Here is a 12,416-nt window from a genome sequence, read left to right on the forward strand (position 1 = left end):
CAAATCCCTTTGATGAATATTCATTTCTGGGTTGATAAATGTGAGTTTTATGGGTTTGTAACTTTTGAATTTTCTGGGTTCAAAGAAAAAGGAAGAAGATGATGACTAGATGCCAATTGGGATGCCACATATGCAAAAATGAACACCGTTAGTGAAAAATAGACGAAAAGGACCTACGGTTTGAAGAGATAAGGGATCAACTTGGTCTTTTAAAAATTATGGGACCAAAATGGACCCTGGGATATAGATAAGTGACTAAAAAGGATATTTTGCCTAGATTATATATTGAACTTTATTCATTACTGTAAACCAAGGGCCAGTTGCTTTATATTATAGTGCTTTATAGTAGTACTAAATTACTAATAGTGGCATATGATATCATTTGAAAGCAGATTATTACACTCTTTTTTATGATCTAGAGGGAAAAAAAGCATTTGCTTTCACATTGTCACAATTCTAATGTGTCTCTATAGAGTAAAGACCGAAAAAGTGTATAATTATAATAAAACAGCTAACTTGTCATCTGAAATAGCCTTCAACTGCATTTTTCTTGTTGCTCTTGACTTCGCTCTTCCACCTTCGAAACATTGTTCTCCAGCACATGTTCAATTGCAACTGCCGGTATATGTGGAGAAAATAAAATCATCAATCGCGCAACACAAAACATAATCATCAACATGAAACAATTCAACTATATAAGAATCAAAATCAAAACCTTGAGGATAAAATAAGGTAATTAAACAAAACAAAATTCCAAAACCGTAAATTCAATAGGGTGAGCCATAGATCAATTTCTTTACTCTAATAACAACACGAAAAATCGGTTAGAACGCAGAGGAAAAATTATATGAATTAATTGTACTAACAAATTGAATATCTAATAATACTAAACTAATTGTCTTAACCAAAGAAATGTCACAACAACATAATGTAATGTAGAAAATCAACCCAAAATGAAACAGAGAAGAAAACAAATGGAGGTTTTAGCATTCACCTTTTTCAGCTAAACACTTGAAGGTTGGATGAAGACAAATGCTTTGTAGAATTGAAATGAAGAGAAATTTCCCTCTTATATAATAATGCACTTCATAAAATGGATATCATCAAAAAAATATGAGAAGTTGTGTTTGTGGTTATTGAAGAGTAGTTTTTCATGTTCTAAACTCTATGCAACGAACCGTGTAATAAAGTTTTTTAGATTAGGTTTAGGCTATTTAATTTCAAATGCATTAATGGAACAATAATAATTAGTGGAACAATAATTATTTTATAATCAAATTAAAATAAAATAAAAAGATTTGGAATAAGAGCATTAGACTAAAAAAGACAATTATTATCAAATAAATTTTTTAAAAGCTTTTCAAATTTGTGTTCATATTGTTTATATTGAAGTATATAAGTCATTGTTAAGTTAATATATTATTTGCATTTGTTAGGATTTAAACGTCTGGCCTCTAACATTATGTGATTTTATCTTTTGAAAAATGAAAATGAATTTTAGAAGGTGTCACATAGAAATATGAGTGATGTGTAAAAAATTAAATTGAAGTGTTTGCACTATAGTGCTAAAAATTAAATTGAAGTGTTTGCACTATATTGCGCGCTTTTGGTGTAATAGATATTGAAAACACAAAATTTAATATCATTTAAATTAGAAGAGACAATACCAGATTAAACATGTCAATAGAACGGGGATGGAGACAATTTTTACCTTCTTTGTACTTAAACCCGATGATAAATATCCGTTCCCCACTGTGATACTAACAAAGATGAAGAAGAGAACCTCAAACTTGTCCAAAATATATTTTGGTTGAGTTTGTGTCGTACCCCAAAATTTGCCCGCATATATTTGACAATGTCATTTTATTTCAAACGAGTGACATAGCACATTTGGTAAGAGTGTAAGGCTTGTAGGTATAAGGTCACGGGTTCAAATTTCACTTCTAACATTTTTACTTTTAGTTGTTTCTAATTTTATTCCTTTCACTTTATTTTTACATTTATTCAAAACATCATAAAACTGTATTTTTTATCATTTAATTTTTTAATTTTCGTATTATTTAATTAAGCATTTTTAAAAAATATTTATTTTCCACTTTTTGTCATTCTTATGCTTTTTTAGCCAAAAAAAAAATCAAAAAAATATAATAGTAGTTTTTCATTCCTTTTTTAATCCAAGTCAATTATCATTTAAATATTTGATTTGATTTCCTCTGCTTTTAGAAAAAATCAAGAAAATATATTTATGTTAATTTTGGGTTTTTATTGTCCTAATCTTATTTTAATTATTGTCCTTTTTAATTTAACCTAAAAAACCAATATAAATAGGAGGAGGCCATTCACTAACAAGGGAACTAACCCTTATTTTTCATTCACCTACAAACACTCTCACGTAGAAACAACAATTTTTCTAACCCTTTTCACCTGACTCCCCCACACAAACCCTTTTTCATATACCAAAGCCATCACACTGTATATATCAAACTTTTTTTTTTTTGCTTCTTTCACCCAAAGTACTTTCTAACCCATACAAGTGTTGTACTGTAGCAATACACCATTTTTTTCTAGCAATTCTTTTTCATGTATAAACCCTTTCTTATAAACTAACCTTTTTCCTACAATTGCTATCACGCTTCCACTAAAAAATAACAACAAAACCAAAAAAAGAATGGAATAGATATATTCAATCGCAAACACACTGTGTTCTCTTTTCTATAATAATACTTGAAATAGGTACAAAGAAGAAAAGGAAGAACCGAAACCGGTGTCGCAAAACGCATCGCTACGAAGACCGCATCACCGCCGGTAGCAGCTTGACGTCGATGTCCGGATACCTCCGCCATCACTCCGATCGCTCAACAACAACTCGCCTCAAGCCACAGACGCGCGACCACCGCATCGGACGCCAACTCCCCTCCTGTTTCGAGGACATATGCAAATTCATAATTGACCTCCTATAATTTTTATTCTCGCATTTTTTTCAATTTTTATATCTGCTTATGGGATGTAATAGTAACTAGGACTTTTACTTTCCGCACCTCCTTATTATGTATCCCTCCCCGAAGCCCTGTAATAGTGTAGGATTTAATTTTCGCACTTTATTTTGTATGATATTAACTCCGTGGTTAGTAAAATAGGGAGTGGCAAGACTAATGACTGGACGTAGCTCACTAACTCAAGATTAAATATCTGAATCTAAACACGTGATTGCTGCACCCACCCACCTTTAGGGTAACTCCTCTTATGCTGCCTTTCGATCAAAATAGTCAAGTCCCTCGGATGTAGGGATACCTTAGCATATGCTGCCTACGAATTCAAATCATCATAGTCCCTCGGAATAAAAGATCATAATCCTTTCGAGTTGCCTACGAATAAAATGATCTTGTCCCTCGATGTTGCCTTTGATAAATGATGATAGTCCCTTCGAATGCTAAGGTATCCTTACTGGTTGCCTACAAATGACTATTCACATCATTTCCTAAAGACTTCATGCCTTTCTTATGGTATGGATAGACTTATGGCAAACGATGACCCTCGATGACCCGTACATCCAATGAAAGGACTACCTACCCTCCTTATGGTATGGATAGCCCTTTCAAATGAAAGACTTAAAGAACAAGAAAGACAAACTTAGGGTAGGTGGCTCTCAATTGCTTGCTCACATTCAAATCAAATCCAAATTACTTTTCACACCTCTTTTCAAATCAATTCAAAAAGGCTACGCTTATTTACAAGCTAAAGTCCTTATTTAAATCTTTTCAATTCACACACGGCACTCTTTCAAACATTTCAAACAAACAAAGTGAGCTAAGCAATTAAGAGCCCATGGATAACCATGGATGCAAAGGGTGCTCATACATTCCATTTGTATAACCTATCCCCCGAACTCAAAATCTTTCAAAGGTCTTTCCTATTCTTTTAGCCTTTCCAATTGGATAAAGTAAAAGTCGGTGGCGACTCTTGCTATCCGCAACATTTCAATAAAAGTCATTTCTCCCACCGTGTTACAGTTTGGGTATCCTGTTTAATAAATATAGGTCATGCCTTTTTTACTTATATGATCAATACTTTATATACATCGAAATTATCTCCTAATAATTCTCACATAATAATGAGCAATCATTTACACCCCCGTGGTCGAAAATGGAGGTGAACGAGACTATTTCTAAAATCATCATAGGGTTGCAATGGAAGTCTCATTTGCGAAGGTATCAACAATTTGACTATGTGAGGGAAAATGTAATACTCGCAGTTGATCACGAGCAACTTTTTCACACACAAAGTGGATCCATTTCAATATGTTTGATGCATTAATGTTGAACTGGATTTTTAGAGAGGTACATTGCATTAACATTGTCACAATAGACTAAAGTAGCTTTTGCAATAGGACAATGTAGTGCTAAAAGTAGATTTCAAAACCAGCATGACTCAGTCATGACATTCTTTGCTCCTTAGTATTCGGTCTCTTCGCTTGACCAAGAAAAGGTATGTTGACATTTTACGAACTAGGAGATCAAATCATCACCAAGATACATGAATAACCAGATGTAGACCTTATTGTGTCAGGTCTTACAACACAATAAGTTTCTTTGTAAGATATGAACTTGTCGATGGAGGAAGGGGTGTATATGGAAATCGAACTCAAAAGTGCCATGAATATAACAAATGATCTATTTTAAGGAGATATGTGTTATGTTTTTGGATCATGAAAAAATAAACACACTTGTTGAACTGCATATGACATACATGTTCTTATAAATGTTAAGTATTGTAATGCACCGACAAGACTGTGATATTTTGTTGGATCATGATAAGGGTTACTCGAAGGCCCACTAAGATTCGCCTTGGTGTCCACTGGTGTAGATGATGGCTTGTCATATATATTAATTATGTCACAACATTCAACTAATTCTTCACTGACAAAGATGGTATCTACTGACATGTAAATCACGTCTCAACATTCAACTAATTCTTCATGTTTGAATTAAAAAAACAATAAGTAGTGACGTGATTTTCATGTCACTAATTAGTGACATGGAAAACACGTCGCAAATAAAGCTGCTTTTTTGACCCACTATCTATCTCGCCTGCTCTGATTGCAATGGTGTTAATATCTGTGCAACTTTTTGCGACGTGATTTTCACTTTACTAATTAGTGACATGAAAATCATGTCACAACTTAGTTGTCATCTGCTCTCCTGCGACATAATCAGTCATGTCGCAAAAATTAATTTGTGACGTGATTTTGCTTGTTGTGGCGTGAAAATTACGTCACTAATGAGCATTTTTTCTGGTGATAAATGTCTAAGGGTGTGTTTGTTTCAAGGTTACCAAAATTATTCCTGGGAATATGAGCATGGGAATGCAATATTCCCATGTTTGATTCAAGTTTTAAAAAGTTGTTCCAAGGAATTTTTTATTCCAAGGAATCTTATTTACACATAGTTTTTGAATTCTTATTCCAAGGCATAAAGGGTGGGAATAAAATATTCCCATGGGAATAAGTTAATCTAACTCTAACTTCCAACTATTACTCATAATTATTTTTATTTTTATTTTTTTATAATTTAAAATTAAACAAATTTTATTATTATGCCTAGGAATCTAAATTTCTACCAAACACATAGGTTGGAATAATATTCCCAGGAATAATAATCTTTGGAATAGTATTCCAAGAAATATAATATTAATCCATGAAACAAACACACCCTAAGAAAAAACTCACGCTCAGTTTTATAGATAAGTGTTCTTCAAAAAGTTGTACCAAATCCTATTTGATTAAAAAATACTATCATATATTTTAAAAAATAATTTATTAAATTTACCTTTTGCTAATTTGATATGAAACACAATCTATGTTCACCAGTATCTTTAAGAAGCTAAGTTATAAACTATCTCCATGGACATTTAGTTTAAGTCTCAACTAGTAAAGGACCCGTGCGTTCGCACGGGTCACGCAAAGTCGATATAAATAATAAATAAATAAATATATAACGATGGTTAATAAATATATATATAAAATATGTAAATTAAAAAGAAAAAACATTTCAAATTATAATTGTCATATAAATATTAATTTAATATAGTTATAAATATATACTTTAGTAGAAAAAATAAATGAAATAATTAAGCAGTCATCTACCCGTGCGTTCGAACGAATCATACAATATCGTTATAAATCTATCATGAGTAATCATCTACCCGTGCGTTCGTACGAATCATACAATATCGTTATAAATCTATCATTAGTAATCATTTACCCGTGCGAACGCGTTCGTACGAATCATACAATATCGTTATAAATCTATCATTACTAATCATTTATCCATGCGTTCGCACGGATTGCACAATGTTATAAATGATAAATAAATATATATATATATTTATTTGATTTGGTAACAGGTACCAAATTATTTTGTCCAAATTTTGTTCATTGTCACTCGTACCCCTATCTTATTATAAGCATTTGAAATCGCTTTGACTTATTTTAAATAAAAATTTCAATATATTTAATACATTTATTTTTAAAAAAATATCAATTATAGGTTAATATTTACTTATGAAAAATAAAAAATAAAGGAAATAATTAAGTAGTCATCTATCAATAGTAAATAAATATAATGTAATAATGGGTAAAAATGTAAATAAAATATATACAGATTAAGTAGCTTTGTCCCCTCAAAAAATATATATATTAATAGAAAAATAAAATAAAAAAATAAATCATTTACGCGTGCGTTCGCACTGTTCTTACAATGTCGTTATAAATAGTAAATTAATATAATATAGCGATGGTTAAAAATGTGTATAAAATGCAAAAAGAATAATAAATTTTTGCTTTTATAAGAAATTATGTATTCATCAATCATAATTGTTTCATGTTAAATGTAATTTTATAAGTAGTTTCGGCCCGTCGAAAAATGTATGTTTTCATAAGAAATTTATGTACTTATCAATCATAATTGTATCATGATTTTTTCTATAAAAAAAAAAATTAGTAGCAATGTTTTTAATATAAATGTTAACATTTTATCATAAAAAATTACTAACAAAAACAACGATACATAAATCTACCACGCACAATGTTATAAATAATAAATAAATATGTTATCAATAATAATAAATAAAATATATGTGATTATATTTATTTGATTTGGTAGCAGGTACCAAATGATCTAATTTTTTAAATATAAAAACAAATGTCTTCGTTAAAAATAAATATACTATCTTTCCCATAATAAATATATTATAATTATAATTATTAAAAGTCAAGATATTTAAATCATGGGCAAGTTTATATATTAATAAGTGTAAATATGATTTGCATAATGTTAAGACCAAATCAAAATATAAAATTAAATATTAAAACATAATTTCAATAAAATAATTTGAATAAAGTAATTTAAATAAACTAACTTCAACTTAAAAAATAAAAATTTAAATAATTTGTGACTAAATTATTTCACAATATTTATAAAACTTTTAATATAAAAATAAAAATTAAAAACTTATTTAAAAAAAATTTTAAGTTGAAACAAAATATATTTCATTTTGAAATAATAAAAATAATTGTATTAATAAATTAATATATTAAATGTATCCCGTAAAATTAAATATGAAAATTCATCGTAAAATTGTTCAAATATTGTAGTACAATAAGTCAATTACTAATCTTGTATTAATTCCTTATTTTATTGAAATAAATCTTTGAAAAATCAAAATATTTTGATATATAGATTAAAAAACCCATAATGTAATCATTAAATAGATTAAGTGACTTAAATTTTGTAACAAATCAAAATATTATTATTATTGTATATTAATTTTAGAAATATTATTTTTCCAATGCTTTATTGTATGGGTAGAAAATAATTTATGAAGATGATTTTCTTACATAAATTTAGTCAAATTATTAAAAAACAAAATATTCTATTAAATTTATAAGTAAAGTTATTAATAATTTATTTATTGAACAAAATCATATTTTTTTACTATAAATTACATTAATTATCTATTAAAAATTGTCTATTTAATTGAATTAATTACAAATATTTCGTTGGTGTAAAACTCTTGGAATGCGGCGATTTTGTTTTTGGAAACTCTTGGAATGCAACGATTTTGTAATTATTATAAGATTCTATAGGTTTTAATGACATAAATAAAATGTAACATTTTAAAACCTTTGGTATCGATAGAAAATATAAAAACATGATATTAATATCTCTGTATAAATTTATTTAAACATAAATTTTTTTTGGAGATATTATTATTATATATTAATTTTAAAAATGGTATTTTTCCAATGCTTTATCTGTTTCAATTGAAAAGACACATTAAAAGTGGTAGGCTTCACCTTACTTTATTATTGGTTTTGCAGTAAAAAAATAAAAATAATTATAGGTTTAATAAATGGTCCGAAATAATTAGCAGTTTGTAATGAAAATTAGGAATATGGAAAATATGGAAATTATGGATAATTGGTATAAATATCGGATGTAATAATTGTTAGGATTTGAAATAAATAGTTTGATGAAATCACGTTTAAGGTTGTGTAAAATCCTTACTAAACTGGTTTAATGACAATATAAAATTTGAATGAAAGAACTGAATAGGATTCCAAAGGGTTTTCGTGGATTTCCAATGTAACAATAGTGAGACTGTGTGTAGAATCAAAACGTTGGAAAAACAAAAGCTGTGTGTAGAATAAAATTTGTTTGATGTTAATAATAATAATAACAAAATCAAGTGCCATCAATCACATAACTCTTAACCATTGAACATAAAAATTCCACAAATAATTCAATTCATACAATAATTCGAAATACAACAAATAAAATTTTTAGCATGCCTGAAACGCTAACCAAAATTATTTATCAAATCATCAATGTATACTATAAAATTTGTCTCTGGTCCTTATATTACTAAAAGACATACAGTCTGTGCATATATAAAGAACAACAACCAAACTATATCTTCTTGTTTATATAAAAGTTGGAACAAAGATACATTTTGTATTAATAATAACAACTCAATCTAGTGTATCAATCAAAATTTTTAACCATTAAACATAAAAACTCAACAAATATAAATAAGAAAGAATATAAAGTAATGAAGCTATTGACTGACAGTGGATAAATCCATACTCCCTTCACTTGTAACATCTTTGTCATTTCTTGCTGAGATTGATGCTGAAAACATTAAATCAATTTATTGAACCATTTTAGAAATCAAAAATTAAATCAAAGATATATAAAAAGTAAAAATTGTTTCCAGAACTCAGTACCCTAACCCAAAACCAAGATCAAAGAACACAGAATTAGAAAGACCTCACCAAGTTCTAAAATCGCAAACTGCAACATCATCTTCATCGAACACAAATTTCCGATACGCATCCAACGTTCATCGCTTCAAAACTGCAATTCCAAAACGGACACAAATCCACAACAAACTCAGCATCACGATTTCATCACACATAAACCCCACATCAAACATCGATCTGCAACTGATATCAACACGACAACAAATACTTCACCTCACCTGCAAAAGAAAAAAATCAGAATAATACAAAACCATTTCTGATACGCATTCGACGTTCACCGCTTCACAATCGCAATTCCGAAACTGACACAGATCCATAACAAACTCAGCATCACGATTTCGCACGCGTCTAAAGAATCAACCAATTCATGAAAGAAGTAGTGGATTGTGTTGATATTGGTTACTATTTATTGGTAAATATCGGAATGCAGAAAGTTAAGAATTTGGTAGACGGTTTAGAATACAAAGATGAAAAGTATTGGAAATAACCTAAAATCGATGGATGTAATGGAAGAGGAAGAAGAGCTAAACCTAATTGTTTGTAGTTTAGGGGTTGTTGGTTGAAAACAAAAGCCATAATATATAGATTAATGAGAGAAAATTGAAGGGTTTCTCAAAAATCAAAGAGGAGAAGCGTGGAAGTGGTTTTGCTGTATTCCAAGAAAGATTGCACAATTCCAAATAAAGTTTTTCACGTTAATAATGATGGTAAAAGAAAAAAGGGATAATGAAAGGTTACAAAATGATTAAAAAATTTATTTATTAATTAAAATATTAAGGGAGATGCAATTACATCTATGTCCCCGTTTATCACCCTCAAAATAGTGATTAGAGGGATAATTATAGGATTTCATATGTATTCTACTTTATTATATTAAAAGTAGACTACCTTGAAGGCTATAAATTAAATATTAATCGTTTGAATCTCTCCCGCATATAATCAAGAAAACTCCTTAGTATTTTTTCTTAAGATGACTTCAAAAGCCTTTTAAAAATCCTTTTTTAGGAACATAGGAAAAAGAACATCTTCCATATATTAATTGTAAACCAAAACTAGAAATCTCAATATTCAACTTATACAAGTATTTTTACATGAAGGTCTCCTCAATTAAACATGATATGATCAAAATAAGTGTATTAATTTATACAGAAATGATAGGTGTACACCAAAAATTACACCAACACCGTATGTACATACGGTTTCATACTCCTTTCCTTTTTTTTAATAATTTATTTTGTCTCGATTTTTGTGTCAAAGCTAAAGTTGTTTGGAAAAAAATACGGTGTAGAGGTTTTACAGTGTAAGCATAGCATGTTGGTAATTTTCTAATAAATTAAGACTTTATTAATCCATATTTAATTCATGATGAAGAATAAAGCGGAAGCGTACCTTTAGGATCCATGGAGTTTCAATGAGAAGATGATGATTTTGATAGAGTAATGACCTTCCAATTGTAGATTCCTTAATTCCTTAGTTCCTCTTCCAATGGGATAAGAGAATAAATATTTTATAATATTTTCTAGTGTCTACAATTGGGGACCATAACCTCTTATTTATATGAATCTTATGCCCTTTCATGAAAGGTCATGTTTATTCATGTTTAAACTTGCATGCCCTTTCATAAAGGGTCATGACTATTCAAGCTTTCTTATTCTAATTTTACCCATCACAAAATAAAATAAGACTTTTGGTATCTACACAATATTTTTCATGATGATTATATCCTTAGCCATAAACATTATATTAATAGATCACTTTAACTTGGCTAATTAAATAATGGTCCTAACACATTAATTAATTTATTACATGTATGACCCAAAATAATATTCTAACATAGCAACCCTGTAATTTATATAACTTCTTCACTACTACTTTAACTAAGTTGAAACAGTGATTTTACTTCAGTTGAATGGACAAGGTAATGTGTAATAGAAAATGAATATTTTTTTTTTGGCCTATAGTTGAAGTGAAAACTTAAAAGCACATCACTTTACCCATCAGTTGGGTATGTCAACTAACGGGAAAAATCTCACATTCATTCTCAGTTGGATTGTATACTCGAGGTGATAGGTGAAAATTGTGTTAAGAAATTTTATTTTTTTATCTTGGTTAGGAGTTCCAGTCGAAACAAAATCTATTATTTTTATGGTGTTAAGAAATTAAATTAAAAATTGTATGATCTTTATATTTATATATATATATATATATATATATATATATATATATATATATATATATATATATATATATATAAATCTCTAAAATGTTGCTTGTTTTTCAAAAACACATGAACCTTCGTTAATGAATTATCTTTATATAACCTCCGCATAGTCAACAACTTTTAGATTATAATATATGCTGCATATATAGAATGATGATTTTATTTAATTATTCACATTATTATTAATAAATTTAGATATAAGGTTGTTCACCGCCAATTGTATTATATGACCTGCATTTTACCGACAAATCATCGTCCAACACCATAGCCAGGTTGTTCAGCGCAAATTTTATTTAAGAGCCTTTTGAATATGTCAACAGATTTTGCACTTAACTATCAATTTGATTTTTAACTAAAACTTCAAGAGAATCCGAGAGAGTTGGCCTAGTGGGAGGGTGTTTGTGTCTCAAGAATTTATTCCTCTTGAGGTCTTGAAATTGAAGGAGCTTAGGACTAATTTTCAGAGGGCACGTGGAATGAGACCACTCTATAAAAAAAATAAAACTTCAAGAGCGTAACTTTTTGACATATATCAATGTTTTTTGACATATATCAATGTTTTAAAAATCGAACTGAAGAAAAAACCGTTAAAATATGCGGATCATAGTTCAATCAATTCAATCTTGATTGAATCGTATATTAAATTTAAATTGAAAAATTAAATAAATATATTATTAAATATTATAATAAAATTAATTTGTAAAATAAAATTCTCAAATAAATACGAATGTAAGACCTAATAACAAATTATAAAATTAGTTAAGGACCAATATGTATATATTTGTCCTAATTGCTTAACTCAAAGCCATAAATTATTCATCAGTATAATTTTTTATATCTCTTTACAGACCAACATCGGTTATCTTGTGTCCACAT

This window comes from Vicia villosa, linkage group LG5 (assembly GCF_029867415.1).
Source record: "Vicia villosa cultivar HV-30 ecotype Madison, WI linkage group LG5, Vvil1.0, whole genome shotgun sequence".
NCBI classification, from domain to species: Eukaryota; Viridiplantae; Streptophyta; class Magnoliopsida; order Fabales; family Fabaceae; genus Vicia; species Vicia villosa.